General features: G+C 42.2%; 1 long non-coding RNA gene across 1 annotated transcript in view; it reads left to right on the top strand.

The window, feature by feature from the left end:
- LOC137772672 (uncharacterized) overlaps nt 1–17,018 on the top strand; it is a 58,173-nt gene extending 41,155 nt beyond the window's left edge. The window contains exon 3 of the long non-coding RNA XR_011075515.1: nt 16,462–17,018. This is a non-coding gene — a long non-coding RNA (uncharacterized lncRNA). The remainder of the gene's footprint in view (nt 1–16,461) is intronic.
- Nucleotides 17,019–18,718: the final 1,700 nt, after the last annotated feature.

Raw genomic sequence — 18,718 nt, 5'->3', positions numbered from 1 at the left:
TTTGGAGACCTTTCTCCTTGACTTGTAGATTGTTCTATTCTTCCTGTGTCTCAGCATTGTTTATGCTTTATGCCTAGTTGTGTCCAAACTGCCCCTCTTATAAGGACACCTATCGTATTGGATTAGGGTCCATCCTAATGATCTCATTTTAACTTGATTTCCTCTGTGAAGACCCTATCTCCAAATAAGGTGACCTTCTGAGGTACTAGATGTTAGGACTGCAACATATCTTTTTCTTTATAGTTTTAGTTTTTTATAGTTTTCTTTATAGTTTGTGGGGGACACAATTCCACCCATAACACTAAGTCTTGAAGGTAGTACATGGGAATACAGCATAGAAAAGAAAAACTTAAACTGAATCTCAAGTGTCATTGTCATGGAATCCATTGACTATGTTACAGGGTCTGATTCTCTCCTTCCTTCTGTCCAATCTGCTACCATGTTTCTGGGCCCAGCTCATCATCCTAGATGGAAATACTATTATGCACATCTCTCACTTCCTGTGATGGTTAATTTTATTTGTCAAATTGACTGGACCACAGGGTGCCCAGATATTTGGTCAAATATTATTCTGAGTGTTTCTGTGAGGGTGTTTTTGGATGATATTAACATTTAAATCTTATGAGTAAGGCAGGTTGCTTTCTATAATGTGGGTGGGTCCCACCCAATCAGTTGAAAACCTAAACAGAACACAAGGCTAGCCCTCCCCTGCCTTTTCCTGTCTGATGGCCTTAGAATGGGAACGTCAGCTCTTCCTGGTTCTATAGCAGCTTCCAGCTTTAAGACGCAAACTAGGACACTGGCTCTGTAGAATGTACACACACACACACACACACACACACACACACCATTTGTTCTGTTTTTCTGGAGAACCCTACCTGATACACTCCCTAAGACCTACCTATAAAGAAAAATCACAAATAACATAAGTATCCCTTCACATTCACAACCTATCTGCCACAAAACCAGCCCTTTATCTTACTAAATACAATATCCAGCTCCTCTAATCTTAAGCCTTTACAACTGGGTCATTCTCCTGGGTTTTTTAGTCATCTTTATGACTAAAAATGCTCCCAATTGGTCTCTCCAAGAATAAAGCAAGAGCCTACCCCGAAGACAAAATCCAGCTGCCAATATTAGTGCACCCCTGGATTGAGAAATACTGAGGTCCAAACCTACAGCCCTCTGATACGTTCACAAAACTTCTCACATATTCTTTGTGTACACTTCAAGTCACTGAGGACTTTCTCAGGTTCTCCTCATCTAATTTCATCTAAGGTTTTTCATGCAACTAGACAATTCCTTTATCAAACTGCCTTTTATAGTTTAATACTGTATGTGTGTGAGTTTGTACAGAATTAGCCTTGTCTAATTAGGACTTAGCACAAAACCCTCCAAAGTTTAAACACATCAGAGCTGAAGCAAATCGGACTTTTGAAAGAGTGTTTACAGGTTGGAAGGGGATGAAAAACTCCCCCTGACTCTGTGGCTTGACTTTCATCTTTACTTTGGGTCTCTTTTCCTGACTCTCTATGTCACCACATCACCTGTTCATGCCGCATCCAAGGCTGTGTGGGTCCACCTTTAAAATTTTCAATGTGGACAAAATTGTTTCCCTTGGCATAACTGAGACAGGCTGGTATTTTCAAAAACAGCTTTACTAAACATGAGGGAAAACAGAAAAGGAATAATTACAGAAAACATACACAGGATAAAAATAGCCACATTTCCAACTGCAGGTTTCTGTTTCTAAAAATTCCATTAGAAGTAGGAAAGCTTTAATGGGCCTCAATCTCGTTCGCCCTTAGTCAACCACATCCCTTAATTTTGCCATATCCTGTCTGGACTCCTCTCTCACCTCTAACACTTCATCAGCCCCTGAGCCCTGCAATCTTGAGCTGCTATTCTGATTTTCTGAATCCACATCTCAAAGAAAGAATACCCAATAGCTTACTTTTTAAATTAGCATTCTCCTAATAAAAATAGCCTGGACTCCCAAAGACCAGTCAAAATGCCTGCTTACAAGAGATTTTCAAGTTTTGAAATTGAAGATCCACTGAGTCTCAAACATTACCTCTTCTCAATACTGATATTAAACCAGCATAAAGCAAAGTGTATTCTAGGAAATGATCCCTGGGATAATGAATATTCTCTACAATGGCAAGCAGGGTTCTGTGGTCAAATACTTTTGAGGAATGTTGGGTTAAATTAAGTTTTGCAGCTTTCTCTACTGCATAATTTCTCAGCTCATCATGCAGTCAACAACTATTTATTGAGCACCTATTACATAATAGGCACTGCTCTAGGTACTGAGAAAACCTTGGGGAAGAGTGAATAGGACAGGTAAGATCCTTGCCTTGCCTTCATAGAATTCACTTTCTAGGTGGAGTTCACCAAGAAAAGTGAACAAACAAACAAATAAGATTTCGAATAATCTTCACAGCCGAGGACTGTGAAGACCTCAACAGGTGATGTTATAGGGAAGGACGGGAAGTGGGGAACCCGGCAGGCAGAGGGAACAGTGAGTCCACAGACCTAGCAGGACAAAGGAAGGACAAACCTAGCATGTTGGAGGAAGAGAAAAGAGCCTCTGTGGCTGGAGCTGAGAAACTGCAGGTGATGAGGTATGATCTTAGAGAGCACGGTAAGAAGTAAGGTTTGATTGTTGTGCAATGGAAAGCAGTTTGAAGTGTTTTAAGCCTTGATTCAATCTAATTTACAATTTGGAAAAACAAACAAACCAACAAACAAAGAAACAAACAACCTCTCCTTGGCTGTTGGGTAGAGAATAGAATCTAGAGGCCAAGATTACAAGCGGAAACCAGTTAGGAGGCTCTTGCAGGCTCTTGAGATGATGACGGCGTTGTCAGTGCAGATAGAGAGATTGTGGGTGGCTTCAGCACACTTTTGAGTAGAGACAACAAGGCTTCCTGATGGGTTAACGTGGGTAATAGGGACCAGAGGGACCAGAGGAAGTTGGTAATAACTTCCAGCTTTGGGGCTTGAGCAAATAATTACATGTTGGTAATATTGACTGAGCTGGAAAAGACTAGAGAAGCAAAGGCTTAAAGACATGAAGGAAATAAAGAGATTGTTTTACTCAAGGTAAGTTTAAGATACCTATTACACATGTAAGAGGTGCTATCAAGTAGACAGGTCTTACATATCTATGAGTCTGGAGCTTAGGAGGAAGGTTTGAGATATAAATTGGGAAATCATTAGCATACAGATGGCATTTAAAGTCCTAGAACTGGATGAGATCACCTAGGGAGAGCTCCGAGAGGAGTTAAGGCTCACAGCCAAGCCCTGAGGCACTTCAAATTTAGAAATCTTGTACAGAGGAGAAGCCAGCAGAAAAGACGTGTGCATCAATGACTCTATGAGAGGCAATACAAAAGGCAGTGTTTCCCAAACTTATTTGACCTTGGAACCTTTTGTCACATAGCATCACACAGGCCTAAGGTTCCAAGGACAACCTTTTGGGAAATACTATTCAAACCCTTCTAGCAGCACTCCACTGTGGCATAATAGATTAACTTCTAAGGCGACATAGGTAAGTCTTCTCCCTCTAAGCAGAGAGGTGTTTCAATAAAAGCCCATCAGTTCCTAAACAAAACAGTTCCCTGATGATCTAGGCCAAAAAATACACCTACAGGAATCACACAGATGCCAAAGGCAGTAGAAAGGAAAGGAGGGCTGTTCCACCATTGCTTCATAGAGCCAAACCCCACATGCTGGCAATTTTTAGCCTTTTTACATTAATTATAGTTATTTTGGTGGAGAAATGAGATTGAAAGTCTGAGGAGAGCACCAGGGAGTAAATGCTCTCTCTCTTTTTTTTTTTTTTTGGTGTGCATTATATAACTTTTTCCAGGATACTAGCATTTCGGTGTTTCTATTTATATACACTATACCAGAGTATAATATGATGCTCTGGAAAGAGTTATTTGAAAGTGTGGAGTCCTAACCACTGGACCAACCAGGGAGTTCCCAAGGAAAGAGTTAATTTAGAAAAAGATATATTTCTCTTTTTTCTAGTTAGTTTCTTTTGTTTTTGTTATAAGGAATAGAAACTCACTCAGGTATATTATTGGGATCTGAGGCAGCCCTAAGGACAGATTTCTCTCTACAACACATTTTCCGTCCTCTTCTCTCTCTCTCTGTGTCTCTTGTGCTCTCTCTGTCTCTCTCTCTCTCTCTCTGTGTGTGTCTCTGTCTCTGTGTGTCTGTTTCTCTCTCTCTCTCTCACACACACACCCCCACACACATACCACATACATGTAGGCTCAGAGGATGTATGTTCTTTCTCTCATAGGACCTCTGAGACCTCTCATTTTTTTAGTTACGCACTGAAAGATCATAATAAAATTCTCTATATTTGCATACCACAATCTAAGTGAACCACATATGTTATGAACTGAATGTTTGTGTCCCCACAAAATTCATATATTGAAATCCTAACCCGCAATGTGATGGTATTAGGAGGTGGGGCCTTTGGGAGGTAATTAGGTCATGAGAGTGGAGCCCTCATGAATGGGATTAGTGCTCTTATAAGAAGAAACACAAGAAAGATGATCTTTTTTTAAAAAAAATTATTTATTTAGTAAGTTAGTTAGTTGCTCCGGGTCTTAGTTGCGGCAGGTGGGCTTCTTCATTGCGGCATACATGTGGGATCTAGTTCCCTGACCAGGCATCGAACCTGGGCCCCCTGCATTGGGAGCGCAAAGTCTTGACCACTGCACCACCAGGGAAGTCCCAAGAAAGATGATCTTTCTCTCTCTCTCAGCTATGTGAGGATACCAGGAGAAAAATAACCATCTGCAAACCAGGAAGTATGTCCTCCCCAGACGTCAGATCTGCCAGGGCCTTGATCTTGGACTTCTAGCCACCAGAACTGTGAGAAATAAAAGTTTGTTGTAAGTCTATAGCCTTATAACATCTCACACTGGCTAAGACAACACACTTGGTCTTGGAGGTTTGTTTTATGAGGAGACCAAGGTCCAGAGAGGAGAGACACAACCCAGTGGAATGAGCCCTTGATGGGTTTGATAAGCCTGAATTCTGCCCTTCTGTGACTGTTGGCAGGTGGCTTCATCTGGGTCTCAAATTCCTCGTCCGCAAAAGGAGGAGATTGGGTGGAGATAAGATCTTCAAGATGCATTTTTCAGCATTCACAGTCTGATTTTATGATTTTGAGATGGAGTGACTTGGCTGAGGTCATACAGCTTGGTGGCTCATGGCGGAATGGGAGCCACATCTTCTATCAGCTGTTTTGTTTCATTACAGCAAACGGCGTTTCCACTTAAAAAAATGTGTAAACATCAACTCATTTTTCTCATCTGTTTGGATAGCTGTGAAAACACTGCAAAAAGGCAGCATTGTACAGTGAAAAAAGTATAAATTTTGAAACCAATGAGACCTAGGTTTTGATCTATCTAGGTCCACTTTCAGCTCCGTGACCTTGGAGCAGTTACTTGACCCTTCTCAGCCTCAGTTTTGTCATCTGTAAGACAAGTGTATATGACACCTGCCTCACAGGGTTGCTGATCAGATTGAAACTGTGGTTATAAAGCATCACAGCCATAGTAGGTACAAACATTCTGCCTTAGTACATTCACGCTGCTATTACAGAATACCATAGACTGGGTGGCTTAAACAACAGAAATTTATTTCTCACTGTTTTGGAGGTGGGGAAGTCCAAGATCAAGGCGCCAGCAGATCCAGTGTCTGGTGAGAACCCACTTCCTGATTTGCAGATGGCAGAAGAAAGACTAGCAAGTTCTTGGCCTCTTCTTACAAGTCCCATTATGAGGGCTCCACCCTCATGACCTAATCACCTCCTAAAGGCCCTACTTCCTAATATCATCACATTGGGGGGTTAAGATTTCAACATATGAATTTGGAGAAGACACAAGCATTCTGTTCATAGCATATGCTATCTCATATTTCACATCTCCCTCCCTCTTAATTATTTGGGGAGATAAAGAATTATAGCACAGAGTTCATGAACCAGGATGAGGGGGAGGCATGTGGTGGCTTCATTTTATGTATAAGTAATATTTATTAAAGAAATCATTGTAGGGACTTCCCTGGTGGTCCAGTGGTTAAGATTCCACGCTCTCAATGCAGGGGGCCTGGGTTCCATCCCTGTTCAGGGAACTAGATCTCGCATGCCGCAACTAAGACCTGGCGGAGCCAAATAAATAAATAAATAAATATTAAAAAATAAAATTAAAATTAAAAAAAGGAAATCATTGTAGTTCTATCCCTCTTGTTGAGAATCTTTTCAAAATATTAGTTTGTGTTCCTCCTTTGGAAAGCACACACTGAATATAATTGAATCTTTCTTGATTGAAAATCTTGCCATGTCTCGGGCTTTTTACTCAGAACTTGAATTCAAATTATTCAACTGCCTGGATAAATATGTAGAAGGTGCAAAACTTAGTTTGACTATGTTGAACTCAGGAAATCTTCTAGAATTTTGTTGTTTGTTTTGAACTGAAATCTTTGTTAACAATTTCTTTGTGGTTCAGACTTCTAAATAGCGCAAACATTCCATTTATAGATGAGGATCTTGGATATTGTGTTCTGGTTAAACAAATGATCAACAGATTTTTTTTTTTCTTTTCCATTATGGTTTGTCACAGGATATTGAATATAGTTCCCTATGCTATACAGTAGGACCTCTTTTATCCATTCTTTCTTTTTTCTTCTTTCTTTCTCTGTAAACACACATGTACATACATACATATGATCTACATTTTTCCACACCGCCCGGCTTGTGGGATCTTGGTTCCCCCCACCAGGGATTGAACCCAGGCCCTTGGCAGTGAGAGTGTGGAGTCCTAACCACTGGACTGCCAGGGAATTCCCTGTTTATCCATTCTTATATAATAGTTTGCATCTGCTAATCCCAAACTCCCACTCCATCCCTCCCCCACCCCCTCTCCCCACCTCAGCAACCACAGGGCTGTTCTCTATGTCTGTGAGTCTGTTTCTGTTTCATAGATAAGTTCATTTGTGTCATATTTTAGATTCCACATATAAGTGATATATAGTATTTGCCTTTCTCTTTCTGAATTACTTCACTTAGTATGATAATCTCTAGGTCCATCCATGTTGCTGCAAATGACATTATTTCATTCTTTTTATGGCTGAGTAGTATTCCATTGTGCATATATACCACATCTTCTTTATCCATTCATCTGTTGATGGACATTTAGATTGTTTCCATGTCTTGGCTATCGTGAATAGTGCTGCTATGAACATAAGGGTGCGTGTATCTTTTTGAATTATAGTTTTGTCCAGATATATGCCCAGGAGTGGGATTGCTGGATCATATGGCAGGCAACTCTATTTTTAGTTTCTTGAGGAACCTCCATACTGTTTTCCATAGTGGCTGCACCAATTTACATTCCTACCAACACAGATTTTTTTTTTTTTTTTTTGGAATGCCTACTTTGTTGAAGGACCTGAACCAGGAATCATTTTGAATGTGAGGAAGTATAAAGATTAGTTTGAGGCCTTAAGAAACATATACTGTCATTGGAGAGGCAAAACATAAACTCATGGAAAAGTAACTATAACAAGATCCTGATAAATGAGTGAAGTCTTTATAAAGAAGTCAGTACTTGAAATGGGACTTGAACTGTGGTTTGATTTGGACCAGCAATGGTCCGTGATAGTGTTGCAGGAAGGGGGACCCCTTCCAGGGCCCAAAAGTGGGCTGTTGTCTAACACTCAGAAATGAATTGTCTGAGGAGACACACGTGCTGACAAAGCAAGAGACTTTATTGGGAAGGGGCTCCCGGGCGGAGAGCAGCAGGGTAAGGGAACCCAGGAGAACTGCTTTGCCACGTGGCTTGCAGTCTCAGGTTTTATGGTGATGGGGTTACTTTCTGGGTTGTCTCTGGCCAATCACTCTGACTCAGGGTGCTTCCTGGTGGCACGTGCATTGCTCAGCCAAGGTGGATTCTGGGAGGTTGGTAGGACATATGGACGGGCGCCTCCTCTCTCCTTTTGACCTTTCCCAAATTCTTCTGGTTGTTGGTAGCTTGTTAGTTCCGCGTTCCTTACCAGGACCTCCTGTTGTAAGATAACTCGTGCAAGTGGTTACTATGGTGTCTGGCCAGGGTGGGCAGTTTCGGTCAGTGGCTCCCCTAACAATAGGAAGAATGTTTGCTAGGGAAGGGTTTTTAAAGTAGAGAGAATAATTTGAATATATGCACAAGGGGGATGGGAAAGCTTGGGTATATCCAAAGGACCATAGTTGTTCGTTTCAGAGAAAATTCAGTCTAATGCAAGATATTTAGTTGGGATTTTCCTAGTTTCTGATACCATGTACTGAAGATACGGATCTCTTGAAAAGTGTTTCTTAGGTCCCTGTAGTTGTGGGAAACTGTGATCTACTGTACATTCTTTTGTAAATTAGTTTATCTCTGTGGGCTGATAATATGTAGGTCCAAGAGAATTCACAGGGCTTCGAATTTGCCCATTGTTAGATGCCTAGACCCATCTCTTAGACACCAGACAGCCCTACCAAGACCCGTTCTCCTTTGTAGAATAGAACCCTTAGAGCCACAGGATAGGTCCTGGATTTGGATCCCCGTTGTCCCTCCTTAAACATCTCAAGCCAGGCGTGTGGAAGAGGGAGAGAAACAGGTTTCTCTAATCTCCTCACTTGCCTCACCTGCCTCTTGTTTGCCAGCCAGCCCTGTGCCCACCCCCATCCCACACTGGCTCCATAAAAACAAAGTGAGTTTCTTCAGAGAGGACAATAGCATTTCACCTACCTGGTCAATGGACTTACACACAACTTCTTTTTGAAAGTGGAAATAATAGAAAAGTGGGAAAAATCTGTGTAAGACCCTGACATGACTTAGTCAACTTTGTGGAAGCCATCACTTCCAGAAGAGGTTTAAAAAAAAAAAAAAAGCATGACATAGCCATGTGTATTCCACACTGAAGTATCTAGGCAGTGAGCCTCTCATTAAAAATTGCTGGATGGATAACCTCATCAACGTTTCCAAGCCTTGATTGATTCTGAGAAGGAGAGAAAAGAAAGGTTGAGATTCTCAAACTCAGCTTTCCACATGTAAAGCAAATCTAGACTATGCCAAAGAACATGATCTTTTTGCTTTTTAAGAAAGCATTTTATCCTGAACACCAAATGAGGAAGGCCCTTGGTCTAAGGCCTCCCTGTCTAAGGCCAAGGTTCCCTTCTAGTCTTCTTTTTTTTTTTTTTTTTTTGTCATTTTCCCATATCTGGCCTCTTTGTTCCTGCCCTCTACCTTCAATCATAATGCAAAACTGCTTCCCGTATAGTGAAAAATTCCTTTCCTAACAAGGCACAGGGCCAAAGTGGTAGAAATGGAAGGGAACTAAGTACTACTGAATTCGCCCTCCTGGCTTTTGAGATAAGGAAAATGAGGCCCAGAAAGATAAAGTGGGCTTGTTGAGTGTAGGGATGGTAAGAATGGAAGGAAGTGGTGGAAGTTTATAAGATTATTCATATAGTGTTTGATGGTTTACAGAGTGCTATCATACATGTGACCTCATAAAACCTGTGATGTAGATGATATTGTTATGTCCATTGTACAGGTGAGGAAGCTGAGACCCAGGGAATTCTCCTATAAGGGGAAAGAGCACATGCCTTTTCATCAGGTCAACTGGCCATGACAAAGCCTAGTGACTCTGCAATACCAAACTCTGCTCTGAAGGGCTAGGCATACGAAGATGAATGACACTGCCCGTGTGCTCATATCTATTAGGAGAAGGTTGTCAGTCTCCCCTAAGGCCGCCCACAGGGCACCCTAATGCTGTCAAAAAATTATCTAAACCCTAGAGGGTCTGAGTCCCATACAGCCATTTGACTCCCTTCTAAACATGGCTACATGGAAACTTTAGAAAGGAAGGGCCAGTTTTTCTGCAGAGGAATCTACATTTTAAATTGCACAAAATTGAGAGTCTCTGAAATGTGAAAAGTAATAAATTAAAGTTGGCTCAAGATTATAGAGGGATTTGGAGTTTAACTGGAAATAGAGATGAGGTGGGGATGAACTAAGGGCTTTCCGCCCTCTTCTTAACCAATCTTGTACTGTTCTTTGTGAAGTCACCCCCTCTGTGGCCCTGCCTTATCACAGTGACACTGACAAGCATATCTTTTTTTTCCCTTTTGTTCTTGGTAAAAGAATCGGATCAACAACTAGATCATACCCTTCATGGATGGTGAAAAAAATCATCTGAAACCTCTGTTCATCTAAGATTAGGGTCAGCAAACTGCTGCCTATAGGCTAAATCCAGCCTGCTGCCTGTTTTTGTAAGCTCATGAGTTAAGAATAGTTATTACGTTTTTTAATGGTTGAAAAGAATCAAAAGAAGAAGAATATTTCATGCCATGTGACTACAATGTTAAATTTAAATTTCAACGGGAATGAAGTTTTATGGCAGCCGCTTTTATCATTTGCATTTTGTTTATGGCTGCTTTTGTGCTACAGCAATGGAGCTTGGTAGTTGCAACAGAGACTATATGGCCTTCAGAGCTTAAAATATTTACTATTCAGCCCTTAACAGAAAATCTTTGCCAATCCTTGTCTTAGAGCACTAATCATACTGTATGAGAATTGGTTCTGTTCACATCCATCTCCCAAGCTAGACTTTTGAGCTTTTGAAAGCCTCCACTTTGCTTAGAATGAGGCTTCACTCCTGGTTGGCCCTCTATAAATATTTGTAGGATGAAAGAGAAAACAAATGAATGCTGTGGGTTTAGGAAATTCAGTTCCCTTTTCTGGGCCTCAATTTCCCCTTTTGTGAAATGAGAGTTGCCTAAGGTGAACTTGGTCCCTTCTAGTTCCAACATTCTATATTTTACATTAAAGTTACTGTAGCCAAAAATCAACATATCACATTTAGCTCATTGAATCTTATTTTCCCCAACTTTGTGTTTTCCTTTAGTGACCTTCTGAATATTGGTTGGTTTCCCAGGTCTGTCAGTATCATGAAAGGGATGTCCTCACTAGCTAACTTCAGTGGAGCGTCTGATGTCTGTGTGTGTAGTATGTGCATTGCATGTAATGTGAAAATTCGTTATAAATCAATAACTTCCTTTCTTCAAGTCTGTTTGTCTTGTATGAGTCTAGTGACACAAACCATTTTCTCACGGCATGGTCACCATTAAGAATCTGAAAACAAAAAAGAATCCAAATGTGTGGAGTCCAGAGACCACACTGTGGATTTATGGCCACCCCTTCACCTCCATCAAGATACATCTGTGTGATAGGCCCAGAAACTAGCCATCTGCTCTTAGAAATTTTCACTACTTAGAAAAACTTACTACTTGAAAAGGCCTCCTCTAAACCTCACAAGCTCACAGGGCCATGCCCTCAGGTGGTGTTTGGTGGACACCTTCACGCAAAGTTAAGGCCTGATGTGTTATTAATGTGATTTGATTTAAATCTTTATCCTGCACTGTTTCCTCCTAGAAGGGTCAATGCCTCTCTCTAACCCCACCATTGTCAAGGGGACAGAATCTTAGAATTGAGCCACCTGTGACAGGAGGACACATGCTTGCCTGTCACTGGGGCCTGATGAAACTTTCCTGTATGGAAGTCAAGACCAACCCTCATACATTAGGTGAAATTTGTCTTCTGGACTCTTCTGTTCCCTTTTCTACCCCTCCCCCCAGGTTTCTAACACTGTCCACTGTTTATCCTGGGCCTCTACTATGAGGCAACCAGCGTGGAAAACACTCAGGCTTTCAGTTCAGTATCTCCTTTCCCTTTCTCTTCTAAACAACCAGTGGAGAGGTAGAGTGGAAAAGGGTAAAGCCCTTAGAATCAATTTAGTCTGAGACCCACTTCCTCTACTCATTGGTGGAGCTTCAGTTCCTATTATCTGCTAAATGGAGATAGTACTTATCATCTCCCTCCGCTAATCACTCAGAATCCCTTACAGGCAAAGACCATGCATTATTATTATTTTTTTCAAATTTATTTTATTTATTTTTGGCTGTGTTGGGTCTTCATTGCTGTGCGTGGGCTTTCTCTAGCTGTGGTGAGCGGGGGCTACTCTTCATTGCGGTGCACGGGCTTCTCATTGCGGTGGCTTCTCGTTGTGGAGCATGGACTCTAGGCACATGGGCTTCAGTAGTTGTGGCACATGGGCTCAGTAGTTGTGGTTCGCGGGCTCTAGAGCACAGGCTCAATAGTTGTGGCGCACGGGCTTAGTTGCTCCGCGGCATGTAGGATCTTCCTGGACCAGGGATCGAACCCATGTCCCCTGCGTTGGCAGGCGGATTCTTAACCACTGAGTCACCAGGGAAGCCCGACCATGCATTATTTATTCTTTTTATCTCACGATCCTCAAGTACATAGCATGCGGCAAATAATTGACATATGCCTCATACAAGGGAAATGGAACTGGTTTTACGTATAACCATGCATGATCATGAAATGTGGAGTGTTGGAGCTAACAGGAACTCAAAGACCTATCCAGTTCAACATCACCAAATGAGAGGCAGATGTGCCCCACCTCCCACTTCTGTGCTAAATGGGCAGAAGCTGTCAATGTATTCTTTCCAGCTGAGTGTCTTTCCTGACCTGAGCTTCATAATCTTCAACGAAGCTCTTTGGGAGGTCACTCTCATTGACCATTGGACTCAATTATCACTGGAGGGAAAAAAACCTATATACTCTTCTGAGTTCAACTTCTACCTTAGAAATGAAGAAACTTAGACCTCGGGAGATGATATAATTGGCCAAGGTCACAGAACTAATTGCAGGGTGAGTTGGAGCTAGAATATAGGTCTCCAGATTCTTCATCCAGTGCTCTGTCCACTACATATCAATTAGGTTCTAATGAAAGTCTCAATGCCTTTAAACCAAGGAGTGAGCACTGGGGGATATTTCTAGCAAGGACACACGTTTTGTTTTGCTTCCTTTGTTCCTGTTTTGTTTTGTTTTTTTGGAGATGGGAGGGCAGTTTAGGAGGCAAGTAAATTATTCAACACACTTTCACTGACATTCTCTTCCAGGCAAAGGTGCAGAGAGGCAAAGGTCTCCAGAGAGCTAGTTAGATAAAATGAGGACTCTGCCCAGGCCTTGTAGACCCATAAACAAACAGTGAAATAAAAAAAAAAAAAAAAAAAGCAGGCTGATAAGTGAGCTAACAGAAATATACTTATCTCTGTTAAGGGTCAGGGGTCATGACCACTCAATAAATAGAGAGGTCTAGGAGGGCTTAACTGAGGAAGTAATTTCCAAGCTGATTCTTCCCAAAAAGAGTCAAAGTCAAAGAACGGAAAGGGTGTCCTATCAGAGGGAACTGTGTACACAAAGGCAGAGCTGGAAAGAGCCTGTGCACATAGGGAGACTCACAAAAAGTTTGGCATGGAAGGAACGTTGGATGAGGTGAATTGGAAAGGAGAAGGGAGGGGAATAGGGTGGTGTCAGAAGAGGGATCTGGAGAGATAAGCAAAAGCAGCCTGCTTTGAAAAAGTCTACAAAGGCTGATAAGACAGATATATATATATATATATATAATTATAGTGCCTGATAGAATGATCCAAGGTTTTTCAGCAGGGGAGCTCAGGGATAATTTCCCACTGGGGGTTAGAGACTATATCCCTGATTAGTCAGGCAGGGTTAGAATTGGTCCTTTTGAACTTTGGGGATTCAAATAGAAGTTAAAGATCTGCAATGTAATTACCTACCCAACTGTGTTCTTTTTGGATCATATCTTTAACTTAATGGTCCAGATCCTAAACCTCAACACACTGCCCAGTGGGGTGCCCATTCCCATTATGTAACATGTTGTCTATTTTGTTCACCCCTCTACCACCAGTGCCTGGCACCTACTAGGTGCCAAATAAATATCTGTGGAATCAGTCTTTTAAATAATGTATTTTTACCAGGGCAAACACGTACTCTAGATTTTTTTCAGAGTATCTTTAAAATATCCTGTCCCTTGGTTGCTATTAGTACAACTGTATCTGTCATGCACCTGGAGTTCTGACTTAGAAAATATGGTAACAGAACCCATAGACACAATATAAGAAAGCTTCATTCTCATTTTCAGAAACTCTCCCTATACCAGCTGGTGTGTTTCGGAGGGAGGTGGGAAGAGAATGTGGTTTTGTGGAGACACTTTTTCTGGCCTGGAGGCTGCAGCCACTCCCTTCTGCATGGTTGGCTGCCCATGTGGGCTCAGGCCAGGGCAGCCCCTCTGTCTCGTTCTTTGTCCACCGAACACACAGACTTTGGGAATCTTGGATGAAAGTGGAAAGTATTAACATCTTGGAAAGGATGTAGTTGGGTGCTTGTGGCCTTGTTTGGGTCTTTCCAAACAGGTTTCTGGCAGTTCTATTGGGAGAGGAAAACTTCCACATCTGCAGAGATGAAAGACTATGCTATGTCACAGACTTAGCATCTGCTCCACCCTCCTTGGAATGTAATATTTAATGTGCTTGATTATCATTGTCAAGTGGATCATCAGTGAAAATCATTATCAACCCTATATGTCCCCCCCTTTTTTCTTGTTTCGTTTTAGGTTCAGATGTCAAATTTTCTAGGTACACATAGATTTTTAAAAATATTTAATTAATTAATTAATTAATTTTTTTTTTTCGGCATTGGGTCTTAGTTGTGGCATGATCTTTCATTGCGGCGTGGGCTTCTCTCTAGTTGTGGCACACAGGCTCCATATGCACAGGCTCAGTGGTTGTGGCGCACAGGCTCTGTAGCTGTGGTGCGTGGGCTCTGTAGTCGCGGCACGCGGGCTTTGTTGTCCCGCGGCTTGTGGGATCTTAGTTCCCCGACCAGGGACCGAACCCGGGGCCCCTGCGTTGGAAGGCGGATTCTTAACCACTGGACCACCAGGGAAGTCCCTAGGTTTTGTTTTGTTTTGTTTTTTTGAGTTAAGGAAGAGGCTTGCATTATATTCTGACTTTTCACAGCCTATCTCTTCCTCTCCTTGAAAATTCTGAATCCCTTCCGTATTTAGAAAACAATAGAGAAGGCTGCCTTTCTTTACCACCCTCCCATTCACCCAAAATAAAAACTTTTAGAATTATCTCCTCCACTTGTCTCACCACTTCATTCCCAAGCCTTCCTAATTCTATCCCCAAATTATTCTCTCATGTATCCCCTCTTGTCTGAGTCATTCTAACAGCCTCTTAACTGATCTCCCAAACTCCAAGATCCCCTAGTCAGGCCAGCCTCTGCATTGCTTCCTAACCTCCTCCTCTGAAGCCTATGCCACTCTCCTCCTCCAAAGCCATGGGCAGCTCCTCATCACACAGGGAATAAAATACAAAATCCTGGGTATATTCAAGACCATGCTGAGTCTTGACAATGCTTTATCAGTCAACCTTTGGAAATGAAAAACAAATAGAAGAAAAATTAGTTTATACAATAAACTGGATATATTACATAAAAACTGTTGTCCAAAAATCCACTGCAAATGTGTGTCTATATGTGTGTATATATACATGTAGATAGATAGATAAACAGATGTGTATATATACACATAGCGTTAGAGTGGTTATTTGGTTTTCTAGGCCAGCTGACAAAAGTCTATTCACTGTGTAACTGTAGATAAACTACTGTGTGTGCTATTAAAACAAATTACCCAACAATTCCAATAAATAAAACAGGAAAGCCACTAAAATTTAAAATTATTTTTAAGAAATATAGCTTGACTACTGGTCGTAAAGGTGACAGATGGACAGACAAGTCCATTTGTCTTAATAGCTAACTTTTACTGCATGCTTCCAACATGCCAGGTCATGTTCTAAGACCTTTGCAAGCATTAGCGTTACAAATATTTGTTCTCACAACAACCTTATAAAATAGATATTATTTTCTCCATTTAACAAACAAGGAAACTGAGGCACAGGGAAGTTAAATAACTTGCCCAAGGTCACACAGGGAGTGGTAAAGGTAGGATTGAGACAGCTTGGTTCCAAAGTTCCTGCTCTAAATGACAACTCCAGATTAAGAGCCACTGGAGAGTTATCAGGAAGAGTCAGGGCCAGTTAGTTCACAGGGGAGGATACACAGCAAGAGTCTAAAGCCATCAGTAAGAGACTTGCTGGGGACAAGGCTGGGTAGTCAGGATTGGGGACTGGGTATATGATGTTTGGTTGAGGTCATTTTGATGCTAGGGATATTCTGACATTCACACTTAAGTCATTTCTATAAAGAGTAAAGCATTCTGTTTTCAACTTTTAAAAGAGCATCATGTACTCTGTGCAGAAGAAACTCAGTCTAATGTCAGGATGAAGTGAGGGTCAGATGGGGGATTCAAGGAAGGGGCTGAGTCAGAGATGTGATGGGAGATGGTAAAGCTTCGAAAAGGGGTAAGGTTGTTAAACATGTTTGTTCATTTAAAAAAAGTGGTTGATATTTAGGGTCACAGAATGTCCATGGTGTCAAAATGGGCTAAACAAAATATTCTGCTTCAAAGAGTGACTTGCAGGAGGAAGAGGTTAAGCAATGAGTGCTAACTGCAGCCTGCCTTGGGCAGAAGCAGAAGGAAGCCTCAGGCCAAGTGATGGGAGGAAAGCTGCCTTCTGTTCTGGTCGTCAGAAGGGGCAAAGAATTAAAACACCACCTTTGCAATGGATGAGTTTACAGAATTACACGAAGTGTGACATGACTGGAAAGATAAGACACATTTTGGAAACATCTTCATGTGTTATCTTTTTGCTTTGGAGTATTTCCCATCGGAAAATCGGGATTATTTGATGAAGTGGCATCACCTCGGGTACACCCATGGATCAAGACAGAGTATTGTGAGAAAACTGGTATATAGAACCAGGTTCAAATCCAGGCTCCATCACTTGCCAGCTGTGTGTCTTCAGGCAAATCTCAACCTCTCTGATCTCAGCTCCTTCCTTCATTGATTAAAAGGTAATAACAACCCTACCTAAGTCTCAGGGTTGTTGTGGGCCTTAAATTGTGCCTCAGCTAGTCAGCATTCAGTAAATATTCATCAAACAGCAGGAGTGGTTAGTGGGATTACAGCTGAGTCTTTGTTTTACTTTTCTACATTTCTTAAATTTTCATGAGCATATATTGTGTTTGTAATTAGAAACAAAAACAATAAAACATTCTTTTTAAAAGGGACAGCCATAATTTCTGTTTTCACATTTGTTTCTCCACCTTTGTCCCTTTCATGTCTCTTTCTACTGTGTAAAGCTTGGGTCCTCTCTCCACAGCCATATTCAGAGGACTCCATGGGATGCCAGTTATTCTCTGGACTCCTGCAGGGCTTTGCTGGGGTCAGCTCACTGCACCCAGGCCTGCAGGACTTAAACGAGGCTGAGATCAGTTGCAGCTCAGTGCCCGTGGGGAGGTCTCTTCTCTCCATTATGCATCGATCCTTGTCCTGTCATCCCCTCTGCCACTCAGCTAGCTGCTCCCCGCCACCCCCAGCCCTCAGAGAGCTCCATTTTCTTCCTTCTTCTAGCTTCATTATTCAGCACCAAGGCCTGGAGGTGCTGACACGGGCTGCAGGAGTCCAGCCTGCAGTTGGTCTTTGGAAACCAGGGAGAGTGTGGGCAAGTGCATTAAACAAAGAAAAACGCTGGCAGGAAACCAGCTTCTAGTCTTGAAGCTTCCCCTGGTTCTTTACTTTTTCTTTATAATTTTAGGGTTGTGGTTCCCAGCTCTCCAACTTGCCTTCCGGAGCTGCCTTAGCAATAAGAGAAAAGACAGATGTAAAGATTTGAGGCTGAGTTACACTAGCCCCTGAAGCATTGCAGCACCAGAAGACATAACCGGGGGCCCTGTCACATTTGGAGCTACCCGGTCTGCGCACCCCCTCACACAAAGGCCTCATCTCAGTCAGGGAGGCAGGGGAAGAGCCAAAGGGCCAGGATCTCTCTGAGTGTGTGGCTTCTGAGAGCACAAGGTGTGGTTCGTCATCTTCCTCTCAAACCCACTCCTGCTGGCAAGTTCCTCTCTCTGCAAAACATTGCTGCCGTCCACCCAGATGCCTAAGTCAGAAATCTAGGTGTCATCCTTGACCACTTCCCCTCCTTCACATCCCACATCAAATTACACATGCCACCCTACTTACTCCTTTAAAATGGCCCTTAAATCCATCCACTTCTCTCCATTTCCACTGCTACTGACTAGCCGAGACAAGCATGGTCTCCTGCCTCTACAACTGGTAATCTCAAATGGGACAGTTGTTTGAATGCCAGGTAACCCCAGATGACAGCTAGAGAGGATAAGGAATGTGCAAGTGTCACACAGGTAGTCAGTGACAGACAGATCCAGAGGAGAATCCAGGCTTCCTGGTCCCAAGTCCAGCACTGCCCTGGACATCACAAGGCTCTATTTGTTCATTCATTCACTTTGCTGGATTGAGACCCTAATAGGTGCCAGACACAGTGCTAGACACAATCATTGTCTCCCTCTGGGGGTGACTCCCCATGTTGGATTATGGTTTTCTGCCTGTTAATTTATGTCTTGCTCCTGCCTATTCTCAACGGCAGACAGAGCAGGGCATCTCACAGGCCCCTGCCGGGCTTCACATTCCAGCATTCCACAAGTGGGTTTCTGCGTGTTCTACTCAAAATAGCTTCTGCGCTAGTGAAGCCAACAGAAAATACACACACTGAGGCACTTCATCCAAGAAAAGGACTCTACAGGAGTCCAACATTTAAAGAGAAAACGTTTCCCTCTAGACCAAACTTATAATCTACGTAGAAAAG

This window comes from Eschrichtius robustus, chromosome 11 (assembly GCF_028021215.1).
Source record: "Eschrichtius robustus isolate mEscRob2 chromosome 11, mEscRob2.pri, whole genome shotgun sequence".
NCBI lineage: Eukaryota > Metazoa > Chordata > Mammalia > Artiodactyla > Eschrichtiidae > Eschrichtius > Eschrichtius robustus.
Note: the sequence above shows the minus strand (reverse complement) of the source record. Positions and strands in the feature narration are given on the sequence as shown.